This window comes from Ixodes scapularis, unplaced genomic scaffold (assembly GCF_016920785.2).
Source record: "Ixodes scapularis isolate PalLabHiFi unplaced genomic scaffold, ASM1692078v2 PGA_scaffold1__304_contigs__length_218370807, whole genome shotgun sequence".
NCBI lineage: Eukaryota > Metazoa > Arthropoda > Arachnida > Ixodida > Ixodidae > Ixodes > Ixodes scapularis.
In genome coordinates this window covers 85,568,285-85,589,861 of record NW_024609846.1, presented here as the reverse complement: position 1 = coordinate 85,589,861, position 21,577 = coordinate 85,568,285, and the positions used below count along the sequence as shown (strand labels likewise).

The window sequence follows — 21,577 nt, the reverse complement described above, 5'->3', positions numbered from 1 at the left end:
CGTCACCACCTTCGTGGAGGATGTTTTGCTTCTGATCGAGCACCCACGCCAACCCTGATGCTACAGAAGACAAGAAGCTAAGAATCCCATGGTCCTCATGTGAGGGACACCTTTAGAAGCCTTGTCCGCAACCCCACGACAACAGTCAAAGGGTTCATATCAATGCAGCTTCCAACATTGAATGCACACTGCAGGCCCGAGCACGTCACTATTAAAAACTCCCCAGCGTTGCGACACTCAAGTCGTCAAGTTGCAACTTCGACGCCAGCCCCCCAAGCATCCCTGACATCATTCACAACGGTGTCCGGGAGGAGATAAGGAAGCTAGTTCCTGCCATCAGTTGCCCGGCTTTAATTTTGATCGCCGAGATTTTTTCAGAAGTTTGACAGGCATTTCAACTGGAGACTTCTTCGAGCGAAGCAGCATTTGACGAAACGAGGGCGACTTATGCCACAAAGTCACAACGACCACCACCGGCTACCTGTTAATATTCAATGCCAATTCAATGAAATACCCCAATGCCGAAGCATTCCTGATATCGAGAAGAACCAGTGTAGGTCCGCGCTGAACAAAGTACACCGAGGAAGACGGAGGTATTTCGAATGGCCCACCGAAAACCACTCTGCTACCACTGCATGAGGCCGACCTTGTCTACTGGAGGTGCCCGTACCAATGAATTGGCTTGCAAGGGTTCGTGCCGAACGACCCTCGACCACGTCTTGACGAGCGTCCGGGGAAGATTGAGGATTATCTTCGGCGGTCTTTCTCCCTGGTGCCGACATTACCCCGAAGCTCGTGATCTACTTCATCTGGACGGGAGGTAAGCACGACAAAGCAGGTGAGCGGCAATGCAAGGAGAGTTGATCTGGTGTCGGTTGTCGCCCAAGGACAATACCTAATAATTTGCTGGCACTAATTATCTGTGTCCACGCCATGAAGCACACAATTTCCAACTTTGAGGGAGAATGCCGCTCAGTGACCTTAAGAAATAGAATGGTTGGTTTCTCTCAAAAGTGGACTGCAAGCATCACGAGACTTCACTTTGCCACACAAGACTTGCACAAGTTGCAGTGGTCGTGGGATGCACAATAAATCACTATTACGAAATGGAAGTGAAATGGTTTGGATAGCAAACATTGTTGCCAGCTATCAAGTCAACGGTACAGCAAAAGGCACAGCCATATAACCAATACATGCCCGAGCTTGCTGCATTGATGCAGAAAACTACCAGGAAAATTTCGCGGATTAGAAGCCAGCCCTGCAGCTTCAGTGCATCAGATGTCAGTAGGCGCACATGACGTATGATTACAAGACTGCATCAGTCGGTCAAAGTTGCTACTCGACCAAACTGAACACAGACGTGCCAGGAGCGTCATCCCACAACAAGGTCCACAGGTATTACGATTGAACGCCTGACAGGAGACTGTCGCAGAAAGAATTCGTTCTAGAACCATTAACTAAGAATCAATAATTATGTAATGCAGTGGAAATAAACATTTGATACACTAACCAGATAAACCTATTTCCGCTTGCCTTTATGCCTTGAGAGTTTATACACCAAGAATTGTGTTCACCACACGCGCAGGTCCTTTTGAGGACACTCGCATCTCTGACCCTTCAATATTAATTGATGGGACATATCAGACTGGCAGACTTGTTGCATTGGGTTGCACTCATTCCACTTTTCCTGAACACACCTCTGAGCATGTACTTTAATCGTATGTGTTGATGCATTGTTATGTAGCAGGACACTTCCTATACGTAGACCCTTTGCAGAAACCCATCAAGCAACACAACTGTTGCCATTTTTTTTCGGCGTAAAGCACACAAATGGGCCCCAGTTCACGTCAAATGCTAATGCAGCATTCGAGTCCAATGGGCGCTGAGCCGAGTTCACAGTGATGGCGGACGTAACATTCTTGTCGAACAAATGACGAAAGTATGAAAGCCTGGGGTAATTAGAGTAGTAGCTACTGTAATTTGTTTCATCACAATTTGGCAAACAGCAAAGGCTACAGTCTCGGTGAGCCAATATGCACGTTGGAGAGAGGCACATGACAACATGTCATTCAGAGTGCTCGTCTGCACAGATTTGTCACACACCTTCGCTCTGGCTATCTGATTGGCTCGAGGGGGCTGTTGCGGTTGTCCTTTTCCAGGTTACAATGATACGAAGTATAGACAACCCACACTTTTCAAAAAAAGGCTATTGAAGAGACCGAAAGGAATGGTCAACATTTTTCAACAAGACTGCTCTTCAGGCAAGGGATGAACACAAATGTGAATCATCTTATCCAGGTAATTAGACCAAGTAAATAATTGACTGACTAATACAATGCAGTTTTTATGAAAAAAAGTATTGCTGCAATAAATCCTGCGAAAGAGGAAAAGGTAAGTTAATCTATGCATACACCAAAAACAGTTGTTATTGCAAGTCGAATAGCTTTGAAGCAGGTGCCTGCAACGATTTATTCATCCCCATACTCAATAAAACGTCATCCTCGTAGCTGAAAATAAGTGTGCACTTCGCACTCACCAAAAAGGGAAGAAAGGCGATCGAATGTAGAATCTCGCCGATTAGCACAAAGGGCGCAGGAGCTTCCTCGCTAAAAGTTGCTATGGTTATTCGGTGACGCAGGCCTGAAACAACTTCTCCTAGGCCCTAACGCGACGTATACCTTTCGCGTCGATTCATAGACATTTCAATGTTCAAACAAAGCTAAGAAAACGCGAAAATTTCATGCTAAAAGCACTCAAAGTTTTATCGATCCTCGAACACATCCCGGAATCCGAGCACCGGTACGGCGATACGGCTGATGCTGTCTCACAAGTGTTAATATCCATATGATCCAGAGCGATCTTGAGCAAACAGGGTATAAAGTCTCATTCCTTCATATTTTCACAATATACCTGCGTCAGCGAGCACGAAAAAGCCCGAAATCGTCGGAAAGCCGCTGCACATCACGGCTGCCGCGCACCGAACAAACTCGCATCCGCCAGCTCTGGGCGCTGCCATCTTACCTGCGACGTCACGGCTCTTGTGAGGTCACGTGACGAGTGATCACATTTGCGTAAAACATGGCGGCAACCGGGGGGGTGCCACTTCGGAACTTCCGGTTTATCACTCTAAGCCCCTCTACCTCGTTGATATTACTCTATGGTTCTACTGGTTCGAACCGGTTCGACGAACCTTCGATTTTTTAACCAGAATCGATCGGTTCGACTTTGTGGACCTTGATACAAGCATGCGTAGGCTTGGAAATGTTTATGCAAAGGGTTATTTTAATTTTATGAACAGTTGCAATTAAAAGAAACTATTTCTAATCACTGAAGTAAAACTTAATTTTTTTGTACTTTATTAACTTTAATAATCAATCAGTGCTGCCCTTAATTCATCCCTTAGCCATCCCCATCTAATCTGAAGCCAACTGGCCAGCCTGTCGCACATGCGCATAGCAGTCGAACCTGAGTAGAACCTTTGTCGAACATTTCAGAAGAAGTTCGAAAAAGTCGAACCTGGTTGAACTCGAACCTCGACCGGTTCGCGACACCTTTAGTCGTGTGTGCTTTGAAAGCGAAGAGAGTCACAGGGTCCACGAGTGCGCAACCACAAGCCAACGTTCACGACAGCGCTGCGTTGACTTCGGCTACCTCGTTCTGTTTGGTGCGACACGGCGATGTGACAAAGAGCTGGAACGTTCGTGGTGTGTGGTGCGGGCCTTGGATGTAGAAACCCAGACTAACACGGAGCGCAAGTTGGTTGTTGTGGGGTTGGGGTTCAACGGGTTGAGTCCCGTCGCCGTCAGCTGATTCGGTCCAGCTGGTCCAGGAAGCAGCGAGCGTCTTTAAAAGTAAATCTTCCTTCGTTCCACTTCAAGATGTGGAAGATTCTCGACGCATACCGTGAGTAAAAAGCTGCGGGGCGTTTTCAACAAAATTACGTCGTCTGAATTCAACAATGGACTCCGGATTGTTGTCCTAAATGTCTTCTTAGACTGCGTTTTCACAGCGACGCACTCCGGTCGAATAGATGATTCGTTCCTGCAAGCGACCGGTTATTCAGAAATTCAGGGAAACATAACTCGCCACCGATATTTTCCTGTAAATCTCGTGCGAGTTTGTTGCGCTCATCATGTGGTGTGAATAAATTTGGGCAAGATTCCCTACCTGCCCACAGATGCATGAACTGAGACCATTTTTTTAGAGCGCAGCTCTTGGGGGCCCGTTCCCGGCTTGAGCCGCGTCGGCGTCGGCGTAACCAAGGTCACCTCAAGGTCATCCCAAGGTCACCACAAGGTCACGTGACCCCTTCCCCCCGAGGTCACGTGACCCCCTCCTTCGAGGTCCCCTTCCCCCGAGGTCACGTGACCCCCTCCTTTGAGGTCACGTGACCCCCCCCCCCCGAAGTCACGTGACCCGACCCGCCGAGGTCACGTGACCTCCCCGATGACGTCATCGTCACTGATGACGTCACCGGCATCCGCATCGTCGTCATCATCATCATCACTGATGACGGCATCCGCATCGTCATCGTCATCATCACTGATGACGTCATCAGTGACGCCACTGATGACGTCACCGGCATCCGCATCGTCATCGTCATCATCACGGATGACGTCATCAGTGACGTCACTGATGACGTCATCGGAATCCGCATCGTCATCGTCACTGGTGACGCCATCAGTGACGTCACTGATGACATCATCGGCATCGTCACGTGACCCCCCAAGGTCACGTGACCCCCCCCAGGTCACTTGACCCCCCCCCCCCCCAGTACCCTTCCCTCCTCCTCCTCAAGAGCTGCGCTCTAATTCGGTGTTAAAGGGAGTTGTAAACGGCTTCCACTTTTTTCGTGGTGAACATAGTACTTTTTCTTTATTTTGGGAAGAGGCGTTGGTGCATTTATCATGGTACAATCATTTGAGAGTTCAGAAATATGGGATGGTGAGCAAGCTTTCCCAACTTTGCCTCTTTTCTCTCTGGCACTGGTCCTGGTTTCAAGTTGCAGCTTCAGCAGGCACACCTACCAGCAGGTACAAACTGCTCTAAAGCAGGTAAAAGACTGGGAAGTCAGGACAATGTGGACTCCGTGTTTCGCGCTTTTCGAAAGGTGACTGGGGAAGTGCTTTTTCGAGGCATGCGGAATATGCAAACAATTTTGTTATGCCCGTCGTTTGCGTCTCTCCAGCAAAACGAATAGGATGATCTGCAAAGGCGCAATCACAAGCCAAGATTTACGATAACAGCACACATTCAATTCAAACAACTTTACGTAAAATGGTTCCGAAGCCGAGGGAAAAAAAAGAATCGGTCAGTTAACGCAGAATTCGGACGTCCGAAGGCCTCTGCGGACAGCTGTTGCGTAATAACCTGACTGCGCCAGGTTCTTTACGTAACAGCTGTGTCTCAGTCGCGGACGTTCGGTGCACCCGGTGCGAAACTTGAAGGCCCCCGGAGCGAAATGACGAAAACATACCTGGACACGTTTGTCGCTACGCGAACGCCCGATTGCCTCCAGCCAAATAGCATTCAGATTGTATTGATCTTTCGGGGCGACATGGCTACTGGAAGTCTCGCTGTTCCGATCACTCATCTAGCACCACTTTACAGAGCAAATAGCGCCGTTTTACAGGAGCTGACATCTCCAGAAATCATCATTTGCACGCGTAAGCACACACACAAAAAAAAGCACGCTAAGAAAGCAAAGAGGAAAACGAAAGTAACAAACCGCGCTATGAAAGCCAAAACCCCATGTCGCTGCCTATCACTAACACCTATGACAGCTGCTAAACACACACTACTTCACTTCAGGAAGTCTCACTCAAGCACCTGGGTCAACTCGAAACACTGATCACTTCGGAGAAACAAGTAGTCGAGGTATAGGCAAGACGGGACAGGACGCCTTTTTCAGAGGTCGATACAGGGCAGAGCAAGGGGGCAGAGTAGTAGTTTGACGTGAGTGACGTCATGTCCGGTTTTCGTCAAAATAGAGGTATCTGTACCTATTTTGTTACCTTGACATCTTCGCCGTCTTCACCTCTTCACTTCGCGCACTCTCCCGGAGTATGTTTCTACCTCGTTCCTCCGAAGTCAACACAACTGTCATAGTTGGTAAAAAACGGCCCGTGCCAGTCGTTTGCAAAGCGGCGTAGATGGGAACAAATCGCCGCGGCGTTTTTCGCAGCTTCGGAGATGCAGGAGCGAGCCGACGTTAAAAACGATCCGTTTCAACTACGAGAGTGTCAGCAAAAACCACGTAAAGACCTGTGCACACTCGGAGCGGACGCGCGCGTTTGATCGAAGTGCTTCGGGACCGATCTTTTAAGATTACCACTCGATACTGATGTGACACTCGGCAAAGAAAGGTGGGACCGGCATTGCGTTGCTCCCACGAACTGTTATAGCTCGACAGTGACGTACAGTCGTGTCAGAATAAAAATGGCATACTAATAACAATGTGTACATACCGTGTTACGAGGGTAATCTATACGGCGTTTATTTGAGCTCCGTTTCACACAAAACAAGAATATAGAATCGATGAGAGTCCCTTTTTGATGACAGCGTTCGTCACCGCTGCCTCGAAAAACAAGATGACAAGGGGAAGAGTTTGACCTCTTAATCTAAAATTGAGGTCAGCGATGAAGCTATAATACGGGAAGGGCCCACAAGGGTCGCGGGGGCGCGTATTCTATTCAGCAAGCCAGCCGTTCGTGGGCAGACGGTCCTGGCCAAGAACCGTCGGATCGAGCAACGCTGCGCCGAGTCGGAGTGCCTGCTAGGCCTAAACTCTGCCAAGCTCGCTCGGTCGGTGTCATCGTTGCCGCTGTAGCTTTTCCCGGGTGTGTGCGGATCCAGCGTTCGTGTTCGTCGTGGCCGGTTTAGAATATTTCCTTCTTTTTTCTTGCTGCTTGAAATCGGGACCCGCGAGAAGAGCACGTAGAAAAATAAATGCCCGCAGGTCGTCGCAACTAAGTAACTGAGCGACGTTGTCGGTCATGTTGATTTGATCGTAGAAAGACGGCTCCGGAGCTGCTGTCATACGTACATTTTTGGCGTAAGATCGTTTTGTGAATCTGGCCTCGGTTCTTTAGCGCATGGCACTGCAACAATAACACGCCGCAACCGCCGCCTCCCCCTGCCCCAACACTGGACTCAACAACCTGCAACAAACAAGCTCTCCGCAAAACATTAAAAAATTGTTTGTTTTTATGTTTTTAGCAGTGACGTCACGGACGGCACTGCCCCGTATCGATCTCCGAAAAGGGCGCCCCAGGCAAGACAGGCGGGTGCAGAGCAGTGTTGCCACAGCTCCCTAGAAGATAGTAGTAAATTTCAGCTTGAAAAATCAGTAAAATCAGTAGATTTCTAAATTTGGTAGTCTGTTTTTTATTAGTTTGTGTTTTACGCTTATTGCATTCATTATTTTCACAGCACATGTGAAAAATGCCTCAAAAACAAAAGGAATCAGTGAAGCGAAAATAGAAAATGTAAGCAAAGCAAACTTCCCAAGACCTCTACCGTCAAGATCCGTAACTCGGAAAAATCGGGCGGTGACTTGCGCCACCTGGCCAATGTGAGGCAACAGTGTATCACGTGTTGTTGCAACGCCTTCTGGTTGGGAGCGATATTCGGAGCAATATTCGGAAGTCAGCTGCCATCGCTCAGTCTTTATCGCTTCCTGGTCTGCTCAATCAAGTAGTTTCACACTTGTAGTTTGAGTGTAAAATTATTTGCCGCATTGTTTCTTCAAAGTCCCGATATCCTGAGGTGTTTTAAAGGGGCCCTGCAAGCACTTTTCTACTAATTTTTAATTTGCCCAAACCTGAGCGCACTGAACGTGGTAACCTAGTGTAACTTTTATTTTCTTGAAATTCGCTTTATTTTAAAAGTTATAGGCAAATTAAAATTACAAAAACAAGCAAAAAATAACCTCCCTCATGACGTCCTTGGTTACTTGAGCGGCCGTGAACTAGAGGAGGGGTAGTGAGCTCATCGCGAGCGCTCACAGCTGCCGCATTCCGTGTCGACGGCGCGAGAGGGCGCCACTAAAGCATGTTCTGGACAGGCTGTATGCAGCGGGCAGCCAGAGCGGCTCTCATTGCCTTTGCTGCGTGATTAAACACCAATTCGGCATGACACTTCATTGGCCACAAACGACAGCAAACACGGGGTAAAGATCAGTTCAGAGTGGGAGCCACTTCGTGCTGCCATACCACGAAACGGCCAAACCGCAAGACAAAGCATCTCGCCGACGGCCCTCGGAAGGCTCGGAGCCGGTCGGATCCTCCTGCCCATACGACCGCAGCGCTGCCGCGTACATCTGGGACCTTTCCGTGTCGGTGCCTGATCCCACTACTTCTTTCTAGTATGCGCCGCCTTTTCCACCGCTTGGTGGCGGGTATGTCGACGGGTCATTTCTTGTTTCCGTACTTTATAAACTGCATTTGTTTCTTTTCTCCTCTAAAATAGTGAACAAAAACTACTTTCATAAGTAATTGAAAGGGTTCGCGACACTTATATTTTGTATTTCGACTAAAAAGAAGCTTTTAGCGGCTCTGACCAGTAGTAAGCCCAGGACCAAAGACGTCACATTTTGCGCGCTTTCGGTACCGCGGGTCGCCCTCGTCGGTGGAGGAGGTTTCCGCGTCGTCCGGTTAAAATATGACGCACTGATATTTAGTTACTCTCTCCGTGCCCGCTGGCTTGGCCGGGCTTCAAGAGACGTGGAAACCGCAAAAAAGGTAGACGCTTAAATATGATTGCAGGGCCCCTTTAAAGGGAAGGGCCCTCCAATGATTCTTTGACTGGTCGACAACTTCCGCTAAGATAGACCTCAGGCAACGTAGTAACACGGAGAAAAAATCGTGTTGGCAAACTTCACGTTATTTTGGAAATTATAAGCCAATGAAAATCGCTCAAGCCGCCATGTATACGACACGGCCAATGGCCGGCGGGAAGCGAGTGGCGCCCCCTCAGATGGCCGACAGTGTCGTCGTTCTATTGGGGAGGAGGACTGACCGTGACGCTCCAAGCGGTTAACTTTAGAACTACACGAATGGGGACAACAAATACAATGACTCAGCGCTCGGCCGACATAACCGAACGTGGCGTCAGCGTTCGGCTGGAGTTCGTGTTCTCCGGTGAAGGGAGGAGGGTCTCTTTTGTTACCACTCCGGCCTGCTTGAACAATGCAGCATGCACGGTGTTCAGCTCAGCACAAAAGCCTAAGGGGGTGATGCAGGGATGATGCAACCCTGTAAACACTTAGTCATCGCCTGCATGTTGGCGGTCTTTGCGCCAGTTGTCCATCCTGTGTTGCAAGGGCTTCTCAACATTGAAGCCATAACAGGTTGAGGAGGCGATCATACGCTTGGTGTGGAGCAAGCCACAAGCAGTGTCCATTGCAAGCTTGTTCCGTTGCTTTGTTTTCAACTGGTTAACAGCAGAAAACACCCTTTCAACTGCCGCACTGGAATGTGGTAAGCAGAGCATGGCCGATATAAACTCTTGAGTGCAGGAAACGCGGGGGCTCCGTCGCCCTGCCTCAGTCGAAAGATAGATCCCCAGAGCTTATGTAGAGTTGCTTCAGTGCGGATACTGAAGCCTGTGTTCCTGAATATCCGCCATTCTGTGTCCAAGCTCTGGAGGGACCCCTTACCGCTCATTCACGATGAAAGCGGATCCGCGTTCGCAAAGCGGTTGCGAACGCGGTTGTATAAAGATCCAGTACAATTGCCCGCGCACTCGATGACATCAAGTGCGCCTGCAATTGTACTGGATCCTTATAAAACCGCGTTCGCAACCGCTTTACGAACGCGGATCCGCTTCTAGTGCGAATGAGCGGTTACTGATGACATTCGGGAATGCTCCTGCCAGGGGAGCAATCGACGGAGCTGACCCAGTCCTGGCGACGATCGGATCTAGGAGCTCCAGGTTCGACAGTGTAGGCTCCCGGAAGGGCGCTCGCTTCAAGATCTGCTCGATGCTCTCAATATAAAAGTCCAGACAGCGCAGTCGGAAGAAGTTCCTTTGTTCTGATGTCGCTGAGCAGTCTCTGGATTCCAGGAAAGCTGTCGCTTGGGCACCAACGTACATGTCTTCAAGGGGAACAAAGCACCTTGGATTTTTGTAGTTGACTTTGACCAAATCAGTCCTCCTTGTAAATGATGCCTGAAGTAGCAATTCATAATTGTTTTGACAGCAGTTGTAACACTTTTCAGAAGCTTGTGAAACTGTGGCTCCTCGCTCTGCCTTTGCTTGTTCATGGTGTTAAATACGGGCAAGACAAAGCTGAGAAACTGCAAGAACAGCTTGTTAAGTGTTAAGAGACAAAGTAAGCTGCAAGAGCATCGTACTGCTCGAGTAAATGATCCACTGCTGCGAGCAAGGACAGCCACCTAGTCTGGCTTGGATGAAGCAGCTTGTGTGGCTTCAGGTTGAGGAGGCTCTGGAACTTCTTGAACATGTCTGTCCTCTTTGGGCTTGTTTTAAGTAGTTGTAGATGTCTCTCAGCAGATCCTCTACTACACGAGGAAGCTTGGCAGAAGCATACGATGCACAGAAATGAAAGGAGTGACATAGGTACTTCAGGATGAACAAGTTGGGGATGTCTTTCTTTAGCAGCGTCATTACCGAATGCTTTGTACCCATTATAACGCTTGAACCGTCCGCTGCAAAGCCGACCATGTGGTCCTTGTAGGGTACTCCTGCTCTCTCAAACGGATCTATGAGGATCTTTTAGAGCCCGCCCGCCGAAGAGTCTTCTACAGGGACGAGGTCAACGAGTGCATCCCGGATCCTGTCACCCTAAAAAACCCTGGTCACGACACAGATATTTGCAGGAGCTGATATCTGTCGACTCATCAATCATGACTGAAAACTTGTTCCGTCGGAGGAGATCCCATAGCTGGGATTTGCTCTCTTCACGTTACTACTTTGTTGATTGTTGTCGTTTACAAGCGACCTGCTTCGCGATCTGAGAGTCAGGAAAAACTCCTTGCAAGAGTTTTGGCAGGGGGTCTGTGATGGGGAATGGCAGGTTGTGCTCGGCAAGAAGTAAAGTCATTCCGACCTCTGCTTCTTTCACCTGTGAGCTGAGTGCCATCCCTGATGTCATTCTCGTTAGCGTTGGCTGACAGTGCAGCTCTTTCTTGTTATTTTCGTGCTTTCCGGATTTCATGTGCCGTTCCAGTAGTGTCTTTCTAGCAATTAAATGCATGTGGCACGCTTTACAGTAGGCACAGGAGTTGCCCTTTTTGCTGGGTTGGAGCCATCCTTCAAAGTTCTTCCTTTCCCATGCAGGTGTGTCCTTTGTTGGCATTTTTTTCTTTTTTGCTTTGGGGCCAGTTCCATTTTGGCACGAGTCACTCTCCTCATTACTTGTCATCCTAGTGCTGTTGGAATATTTTGCATGCAAAGATGAATTACAGCTTTGATGAGTTCAACGTTACGTGCTTTAACAAAAATAAGTTCGCGGTCTGAAAGAGAACTAAGCTTGTGAAATTTCGGAAAGGCAGCATTCAAAAAGAAAGCGAGCATTTAATTTAAAACTAGATGTTTCACTTTTATTTCGTAGGAAGGACACTGTCTCGACTCTCAAAACCAAACCGGGTTGAAGGGCGCGAGGCCTCGAGCTTATTTGAATTCCCTTGGGACCACGCTCGAAACCAACGGAAGTCGTCCGAATGTCTCAATCACTGCAGTCTCAATGTTCCTGTTGAAAAGCTTGCCAGATTTTAATGAAGGCCGGAACCGAACCACGACCGGACCACCGGGCGTAAAATCAAACGCGCGGAATGAATGCGTCTAACACGTGAGCTCAATAAAGCTATGCTCAGCGAAAACTGACTGAAACAAGTGAAATTCAAACTTTTGAAGCTTTCAAACTTCGCCCGATTTAAATATACTTCATTTCACTCCGACGTACCCCAATCACACTAAGGTGAGGTGGCTAGAGAGTTCATAATGAAGCATATATAGAGGCGGTCATTTTGTTCCCTGCGCTTTAGAGTAGCGACCACTGTTGTAGCTAGTGAGATACTAGTGAAGCAGAGTAGCGGCGGCCATTTTGCTTCGCGGCGGCAAAGCGAAAAGAGTGTTGATACTCTAAAGCGTAGCTTATTTAGCGACTCTACCCTAATCCACCCGCCTATAGACCAACACGCGGCTTTGACGTCACACCTCTGCGGTGGCGCTGTTGTCGCCACTGCGCATGCGCAGAAGCTTCACCTCACGCGCATCTGGTTTCTGCGCTTGCGCAGTGCCCACACCTGGTGTGGGCAAACGCGGGCTTGTTTGTAAACAGTGCGTTGGTCTATAACTATCCCCTGCATTGTGTTGTCACGTAAAATGGCCCGCCCAAGTGCGCCGAAATAACTCGACGGCACGCCTTGGAGCAAATAGTAGTAGTTTTGGACCAAGTGTAGGCAAGAAAGAAAAAAGTCAGGAGATTCTGTGGTATTATCACTAAATCAGCAGAAATCGGAAAAAATCAGTAGATCTATTGATAAATCAGTAGGAGTGGCAACACTGGAGCTGAGACCTCGGCGGCCATGAAAGAATGGCCAATCTTTTGTTTTCATGGTATGAACCCAAACGGAAGTGCCCGTCTTGTACAACTTTTGTAAAGAATAATAGCTCTCATTACATGAGTTATTCTTTAAACGTAAAAATTTGTCTCTCAAAAGGAAATTACAACATATAACAAAGGTTTAACAACCAAGACCTAGGCTGACAATCAAACTCCTAGCCAATGAGAAGTATAGCAGCCACTTCGTGACGTATATCGTATTTACTCGAGTAATAGTCGCAATGTTTATGAAGAAAACCTGAAGGTTTTTGCTTCCGTGGAGCACGCGGATTGCCAATACAGCGATTGACAGCATGATTCCAGCTGTTTACATGACAGAGATAACGTCTTCGTGCAAAGATACCCTCTGTGAAGATTGCATTTGTATGGAGAATTGTGTTCAGGATCTGGTTATTCGCTATGTTATTTATGCGCAACGCAATGATTGGCTGTGTATGTGTTCTGTGGGAAAGCACACGCAAGGGGTTTGTTCATAAATAGTGCGGCTATTACTCGAGTAAATAAGGTGATACCCACTTTGTGGCGCGCGTTTTAAAACGGACGAAATAGCCGCAAACTAAAATCAGTCTCACACAATATTGCTGTACATTTTTTTGTTCTCGGTAAAAAAATTGTTTTTCTGACATGCTGAACCAAATTAGGCTGTTTAAAAAAACACTTTTTTTTTCTTTGCAGTTACCCTTTACCAGCTCTGCTGTAAACATACGGAGAGTGGCAAGTTCCCAGATGATCCCTCCGCAGACAGTGAAATTATGGAACTGGGCAGCAAGAACGCCGAATAAAAAAATAGTTCCCGCAGCCATGACAGGGGGATAGGAATACTACCGGTTCTCCTATGTTTATCTTCTGTTTGAATGGGTGTGCGATGACTCTTGGTTCCCTAGCAAGGAATTGCGCGAGAGCAACGCTCTAGAAATGCCCCAGTGTCGCGATTCTAAGTTACCGAAGCGTACCGGCACGAACAAACTGTCACGTGTGAAGAAATTTGGATTATCTCGAGACGAGGGAGGCCACCGACGGCGCCGAGCCGAGGTGGTCGCAGGACGACGGCATTGGCAGACTGCGCTGGCCTGCTTCGATGGAGTGCCGACAGATGACGCAACGCGACAAGCGCGAAAACGCAGCTTCGGCGCCGCGGTGCCTCGACCGACCCATAGGTGACTATTACGGCACGTACATACAAACGCAACGTGCACGATGATATGGGAAAGAGACCTTCAGTACCAAAGCAAGCGAGTGAAAACATTAAAAAATTGAGCATTAAACAACTTCTTTCTATGTTCTTTAAACAAACATTTTTCTTTTAAACTTTCGGTGTTTTTTTAAAGATTTTTGTTGAACCCGCAAGTTAAATTGCCGAAGGAGAGGAAGCGTTTCTTTTGGTGGATGTTTCGTTGGTTGCTTAATCTTTTAAGCGGGATACTCCATCACTCTCCTATTTTTTGCTGTTTCTATAAGCAATTTAAACATTTTCTGGAAATGATAGACCCGCGACGGCACGGCTTGCAACAAACAATTTTCATACGTTTTTCTGTATCCTCCCTTATCCCACGTATGCCATGCACATCTTTTTGGTGATTTGAAATGGTGAAAGTGAAGGGCGATTTACACATTTGCGTAAATCCGACATAATACGAGTGCAACGGCTTGTGATTTTAATCCTTTTACGGGTTGCCATGGCAAGGGGGTTTTAAGCCGCTTACAGCCGCCCCGTTGCCATAGCGACCCGGGAATGGATTAACGTCGCAAGCCGTTGCAGTCGCAGCCGGTCGGACTCACGCGAGTGTGCGAACCAGACTTCAGGTGTAAGTATTTTGCCCTTGACGTCACAAAATTCGGTCGGAACCGCAGTGATTGATCAAAGTCAAATTTATGGGCTTTGTGCGCCAAACCAACGAAACGCGCGCCCCAGCCAAGGATTCAGGGTTCATTTCGGCCCCCTGGAGATCTTTTGACGTGCATCCGGAATCTCGGTCAAACGGGTCTTCTCCGCAATAAGCCTGCGTCGGATTACGGACACCTCAGCGGTGATCTGAACCCGGCAGCTGGGAATCTGCGGTGCTTTGCCTCGGAGCCCCCGACGCGGTTGGGACCGCATCTTAAAAGTGTCTGGCGGAATCCTTGGCTTCAGTTTGTGAGCCCGGAGCCGAAGTTTTCGTCTGCGTTCGTTCGGGATTTCGGTGTCTGTGTAGAAACCTGGGCACACCTTTTCATTTTCTTTCACGCAAAATTTCAAACCATAGTTAAGTTAAAAAAAAAAAAAAAACTAATATTATTTTTGTTTCGTAACTGCAGTTTCGTAACTGACCTAATCTAGCAACGTTGCCACCAGCACGGCGCAATGAGGTCACGTGCAAGCCATGAATATTCATTTTGATGTAATAAACACTGCGATTCTTGGAATTTAATCCAACATGGGTAGCACATAATCTGAGACCGCTACTTACTGCAAATAAAACAATTGCTATACACCAAATATCAAAGAGAGTTCACGTGTCCCTGCGAGAATCCAACGTTCTACTTGGCGTCAACAATTTAGTGCCACGTTGCCAAGGCTCGGTAAGATTTCTGTGACTTTTCAGAAGAAGTAAAGAGTACCAAAATTAATTTATGCAGAATGTCCGCAGTAAAATTCACTTTTTGTTTTCATCCAAATTGCTTTCTTTTTTTATATATTTTTCAAACGCTTTTTCCTCTTTTCATTGGTAGAATCCACCTGAGCGTGGACCTATCGCTCGTTTAGCAGTCTCTTCTTTAACAACGTCACACTCAGAACACTCAGGTTGTGACAGTCACGTAAAGACTTCTCAACTCAAGTCGGTTCAGTTTTTGTTGTCTGCAATTGCAATATGCAGTTTTTTTTTTTTAATGTATGTTTTTGCCATTTCCCAACTGCGTTCTAATTGTATGCCATTAAACGCCTTTGCTTGCGCCTGCCCGATACCACATCAGTCGCACACATTACACACCGCACCGAGTGGATTGTCTTTCAAGTAATGGCAACCGGATGGGTTCCTGTTGCTGCTGGATCCAGCACTCTCCCTTTGCATACAAGTCTTATGTTCCTTCCTTTTCACCTAGCTCCATCCGTCGTTGTCGCCCTGCACCGCTTTCACGGTACACAAAGTTCGCAAGCAAAACCTTGGGCCGGTTTCACGAAGAGCTTCATAGGCTATGATACTTAGCTAATAAGTTCGTTAGTTACGCACATCGTAATAAATGGAAAAATAGAATTCACGAACGTGTTCTTAAGTGAAAGGAAGAAAGTGCAGTTCTCCTACGCGAGAGCGTGCTGTTGCTATTTGCTCAAGCCACCATTGGGCTTCGGGCACCTTTACTATACAAACATTCAGGATTGTAAAAGTGACTTAAAAATGTACCTAAGATACAGTTGCAGTTACTCATACGAAAGGGTACCTAGGTACTCGCTTAAAAAAGTACCTAGGTACAAGTAGAGTTGCTACAAAGATATTTTATTTATTTTTCCTAATTTGTCAGAATACGTTGGAAGTGAAGCTTTTTATACTAAGGATACACACAAAAACGAGCTCGATAAATGTGTTTTATTGGTGTCATTGCAATGTCCACATCGGAGTTGAGTCCTTATGTACCTTATCCCCACGCTCCAATTAGCTTACCGAGGCCACAACTTCCACTCTTTACCATGCCACGCCGAAACCGCCGAAACTGCCGAAACTCGCTTGTTGATGTTCTTGCCCGCAGTGCCGGTGCCGGCGTCGACGGGCCCAGAAGACGTCGGTCGCATGAAGAAATGCACGAGTCAAGTGCATACGCACCTAACCTTCGCGACGACATGCACCGTTCCTTTTACATCGGCTTTAGGCTTACTCGTTTTTTTTTTTCTTTCGTTAGTCGGAAGTAGAATAAGCTTTTCTTTCCTTCGGAACATTTTCAGCTGGATAACTGCAAAATTTGAGTCTTATTTATTGAGTGGAAACTTTATTATAAACGCGATATGACATTGCGTTACGACTGTAATTATAATTTATTTTAAATTATATTTTATATTCTATGTATGACAGAAGACTACCATCACCAGGACGAGATACGGGCAACAGACACTACGCAATCTTTCAAGTTTGTTTTGTATAGCCGTCAGAGGAGCTTCAAACACGCAATGAAGTCGATTTCGGTTTGAAATGAAGGAAGCAGGTCGCTTATTTCCCTAAACGGAGTTCCGAAGCGATTCGATAGATTGGTGTCGCTATAACGGCATCGCTAATCCACCGTTCGCTCAAATGAGCATAGCCATTCGCTAAAACGTCGTTCGATCAAACCAGTGCCTCCCAGGTTGTACCCAACTCAACGTTAATCATGGCACATGGTAGTGTGTTAATAATTCAAAATGTATAGTTCCTACCATTTTGACGAAGTGAATAGAAAAGTACTTGTAAAAAGTAACTTCACTTAGTTGCAAGTTACTGGGAAATGTACCTAAGATACAGATACAGATAAGGAGAAATCAGAGTACCTAGGTTTGTACCTCAGGTACAACAAAAATACGTAGATACCGATTTCCAGTCGCTTGTACGTAGGTACTATACAACCCTGCACACATTACGCATACTTCGGGCACCTTTACTATACACACATTGCACAAGGATGAGCTGAACATATTGCTTTGAGCGCATACACATACACGGCACATGCAAACATCAATATAACAGCACACTAACTCTATTACTACTTCCGAGCTCTGCGTTTCCGCGTTTTAAGGCTCGTTCACACAGACCCGTTTTTTCTTACGTTACGTTACGAAACGTCACCGAGGAATCTGCACTTTGTATTAAGCGAGGCTACCAGTTCGAGGAGAAAGCATGACACGGGACATTCGAGACACGAATGCTTCGGTGACTTAGACGTAACGTAAGAAAACGGTGCTCTATGAAAAGTTGAACCGAGCTCAACTCCTTACGGTACGTTACGAGGAGCCTTGTGTCCTTGGTTCGGTAACTCACCGTCCTAGCGCGTCGTCATAGAAACATTCGTGTCTCGAATGTCGCGTGCCAGGCTATCGTCGTTTTAAAGGTAGGGGTTTTCTCGGTGAACGCCTAAGCAATAAATAATATTCCAAGCGTTTTGATTGTTTTCAGTAATGTCATACCTTTAGATTATTTTGAATGCCTCAGGGTATGGATCTCTTAGTAAAAAAGGTTAGCGCTCATGCCGTAATTATTTCAAAGTCAATAAAAAATTCGGCAGAAACACTAAAAAGTGCTTACATGTAGGAATGCCAAAGCATTCCTACACGCAGCGCATTCTTACAAGCAACGTGCCGCGTCTTCCTTTCGCACGCTGCGCTCCTGCGGTGACATCACGCCTCCCCACTGCGCAGGCGCGGCGAACCTTGCCGACTTCACGACGGCTTCCTTGACGAGGCATTTCGTTGCTGTGCTTTTCATTGTGTTTTATTTCTGAGGCGCGTCCGCTTTGACCTCGAGCGGCCCCGCCGGCTTTCGTGACAAAGCGTCTGATATGACGCGTCGTAGGACTTTAGGTGCCGTTTTTCGCTGTTACGGGTCTTTAGGGGGCGTTTTTCGGTGCTACAGACGCCGTTGTCTGTAGCAGCGAAAAACGGCACCTGACGCCACCGGCTTCGATCCATGGGACCCAGTTGATGCTTTCTTATTAAAACAAGCCCCTCCACTGCGGTTCCAAGCCATCTGTCTGCTTCCCTGCACGACATATCGTAGCAAGTTTTTTTTTTATTGTATTATTTGTTTTTCTATTTGTGCTGTTCGCTTGCGGCTACAATGGTCGTTTTGAAATAGTCTCTGTAGAGGGGCAATTCACTCAGCTGGAAGAAAGGCATAACGGGCAGAGAATTATATTTTCGATAAACTTGAATGCAGTCACAGCCGCGACTTGCGGCAGATGTTAAGTGGACGAAGCTACGCTGTGGTGAGCTCGGAGACCTCTAGCGCTCATCCTAGCGCGCCACTTGGAGGGCATTTTCTCCACGAACTGTACTACAGTTAAACAACAGAATAAAGAATAGCCTTTTTTTTTTTGCTGTAGATTTTTTATTATTTCTTTTTCGAATGCTAAAATTTCAAAATGTAAATATCGTACTTTCCGTCACGTCTTCAAACTGTTCAGTCCTTTCCCCGAAGCACACTCGCTGTCGGGGTGGAGACTACAGGACATCGCGAACTACAGTCACATTGACCACTGTACGATAGGAGCTACGATTCAGATCATCGTTCCAACATGACTATCCGCAGGTTAATTGATTGCACCGTGATCCCTCAAGCGGTCTTAAAACTCTTCGATATAAAGTTGAATGTCAACCTGCGTCGCGCCGCCCTTCCCGATCACGGCCCGACCAGCGGCATCAATGCCTAATAGTTTACGTCATCTCATCTTGTTTCTCATCCACTGATACGTGAACACACGGTCACATCGGCGATAGTTCCAGTCTTCTGTTCACAACGCTCAACAATACTATCGCGATGTTGCTCCTATGTTGCTGACATGCAGAAATACAGAGCCACGTTGATTGCTGGTTGGCATTCGGCATCGGAAAACAGAACCGAACACAGCACAAAAGGCACCCAGGTACCCGGCAACCAACGCTGCTTGTCTTGAACGCAGTCTCTGCGGTTTCCATAACGTCATCAACGTCGACACGTGGTTCCGCAATCCGGAGGCGGCCATCTTAGCTCAGTGTACTTAGCGCCGCACTGCTCAGGAACTTCGCTGTTTCTAAAGGCTTCGTTTGTTCGTTTGATAAATTTAGTGGTAAAAACGTCAATGCAACCCAAATTTTCTGCACGTTTGGACTGGGAGACGGAATTAGAGGCGGCCTTCGCTGTCGCAGAAACTCAATCAACCCAAGAAAATTTATTAAACAACGCGCGCGACGTGACAGAAAAATTAACCGAAAGAAGATGCGGCCGGAGGGCGGAACCTTTCTCCAGTCTTACCGTAGAAGGAGAAAAACGTCTCGTTCCTCCCCTCTTCTCGTGCCCGCTTGGGGGCGAGTCAGTAGAAGAGAGGGAAACACGCCGTCGCTACCTTTTTTCCTCCTTTTTTCTTAGAGTGTGGAAATGAAAGGGGAAAACCACCCCTTCTGCCCGGCGAATGCTGTCCACAGCAAAAGGCGTGACCTTTGTGGGCAGCCCTTCGTTCAGCCTTACACGCCCCGCGATGCACGCTTAAGAGTAACATTTCTCAGACTCGGACACGAAAGCGCAGTAAGCTGGCCCTATAAATGCAGTGCATTTAAAACAGCCCCTTAGCTCGTACAAGGCAGCGTAACACGTAACATGCTGCATTCAATCACCGTTTGACATCACTGCATCACCACCTACTGTGTCTCCGGCAGGTAACTGAGGTTCAGAGATCCGTGCCACAGTCCCACGTTAGTGTTTTCGGACATCAAGGCTGTTTCTTTCTTTTTTTTAGAGCGCAGCTCTTAGGGGCCCGTTTCCGGCTTGAGCGGCGTCGGCGTCGCCGTCGGCGTAACCGCGCGGTGCATCATGGGAAATGTCCCATAATGCACCGCGCGAGCCCCCCCCCGAGGTCACGTGACCCCGGTGCATCATGGGAAATGTCCCATAATGCACCGCGCGAGCCCCCCACCGGGGTCACGTGACCTCGTGGGGGGCACGTGACCCCCCCGAGGTCACGTGACCCCCCGAAGTCACGTGACTCCCCTGAGGTCACGTGACCCCCGCCGATGTCGCGTGACCCCAATGACGTCATCGTCACTGATGACGTCACCGGCATCCACATCGTCATCGTCATCATCACTGATGACGTCACCGGCATCCACATCGTCATCGTCATCATCAATGATGACGTCACCGGCATCCACATCGTCATCGTCATCATCACTGATGACGTCACCGGCATCCGCATCGTCATCGTCATCATCACTGATGACGTTACCGACATCCGCATCGTCATCGTCATCATCACTGATGACGTCATCAGTGACGTCACTGATGTCGTCACCGGCATCCACATCGTCATCGTCATCGTCACTGATGACGTCACCGGCATCCGCATCGTCATCGTCACTGATGACGTCACCGGCATCCGCATCGTCATCGTCATCATCACTGATGACGTTACCGACATCCGCATCGTCATCGTCATCATCACTGATGACGTCATCAGCGATGTCACTGATGACGTCACCGACATTCGCATCGTCATCATCACTGGTGAAGTCATCAGTGACGTCACTAATGACGTCATCGGTACCCGCATCGTCATCGTCAATGATGACGTCATCAGTGACCTCAGTGATGACATCATCGGCATTGGGGGTCACGTGACCCCCAAGGTCACGTGACCCCCCTGGTTAGTTTAACCCCCCCCCCCCAGTGCCCTTCCCTCCTCCTCCTCAAGAGCTGCGCTCTAATTCGGCGTTAAAGGGAGTTGTAAGCAGCTTTCACTTTTTTATTTTTTAAACACGCCATTTGTGTGACACACTTAAAAGGTTAAAACAGCGCAAAAGACAACGGACAGGGTAAAGAAGGACACAGACAGAGAGCTGACTTTGGACACCTACTCTAATTTACAATGCCTGGAACGCGTCTCCGGTGAGTGAGCTTATTGTGCCCTAAAATGTGTGTTCCCCGATTTCCGCCTGCTGATGTCATGAAGGTGTCAAGGACATTACTCTGAAATTTATTCTTGAGCGCGTGAAACTGTTCAAAGTTTCCAAAACACTTATGTTGGAGAGCAACACGTGTCGTTGGTTAATGTCCACCCGAGAAAATACAGGCAATCTACACAATTCATGGTGTTCACAGCACTGCTATTTCACGATGGGGGCGAAAGCACAACAATCTGAAGATCCAGATGATGGCTGCCAGTCCGTTGGCTCCTGCCAGAATGTGATAGAGGCCATCGTAGCTTCCACCCTGGTCCCTGAAATAGCCTGTGAACGGTGTATAAAGGTCATTATACAGGAAAGTCAATAACAAATTCAGTTCCCATTTAGACTATTAGTAT

General features: G+C 47.7%; 1 pseudogene; it reads right to left on the bottom strand.

The window, feature by feature from the left end:
* Positions 1-7,226: 7,226 nt before the first annotated feature.
* On the bottom strand, positions 7,227-10,095 carry LOC120848809 (annotated as a pseudogene).
* Positions 10,096-21,577: the final 11,482 nt, after the last annotated feature.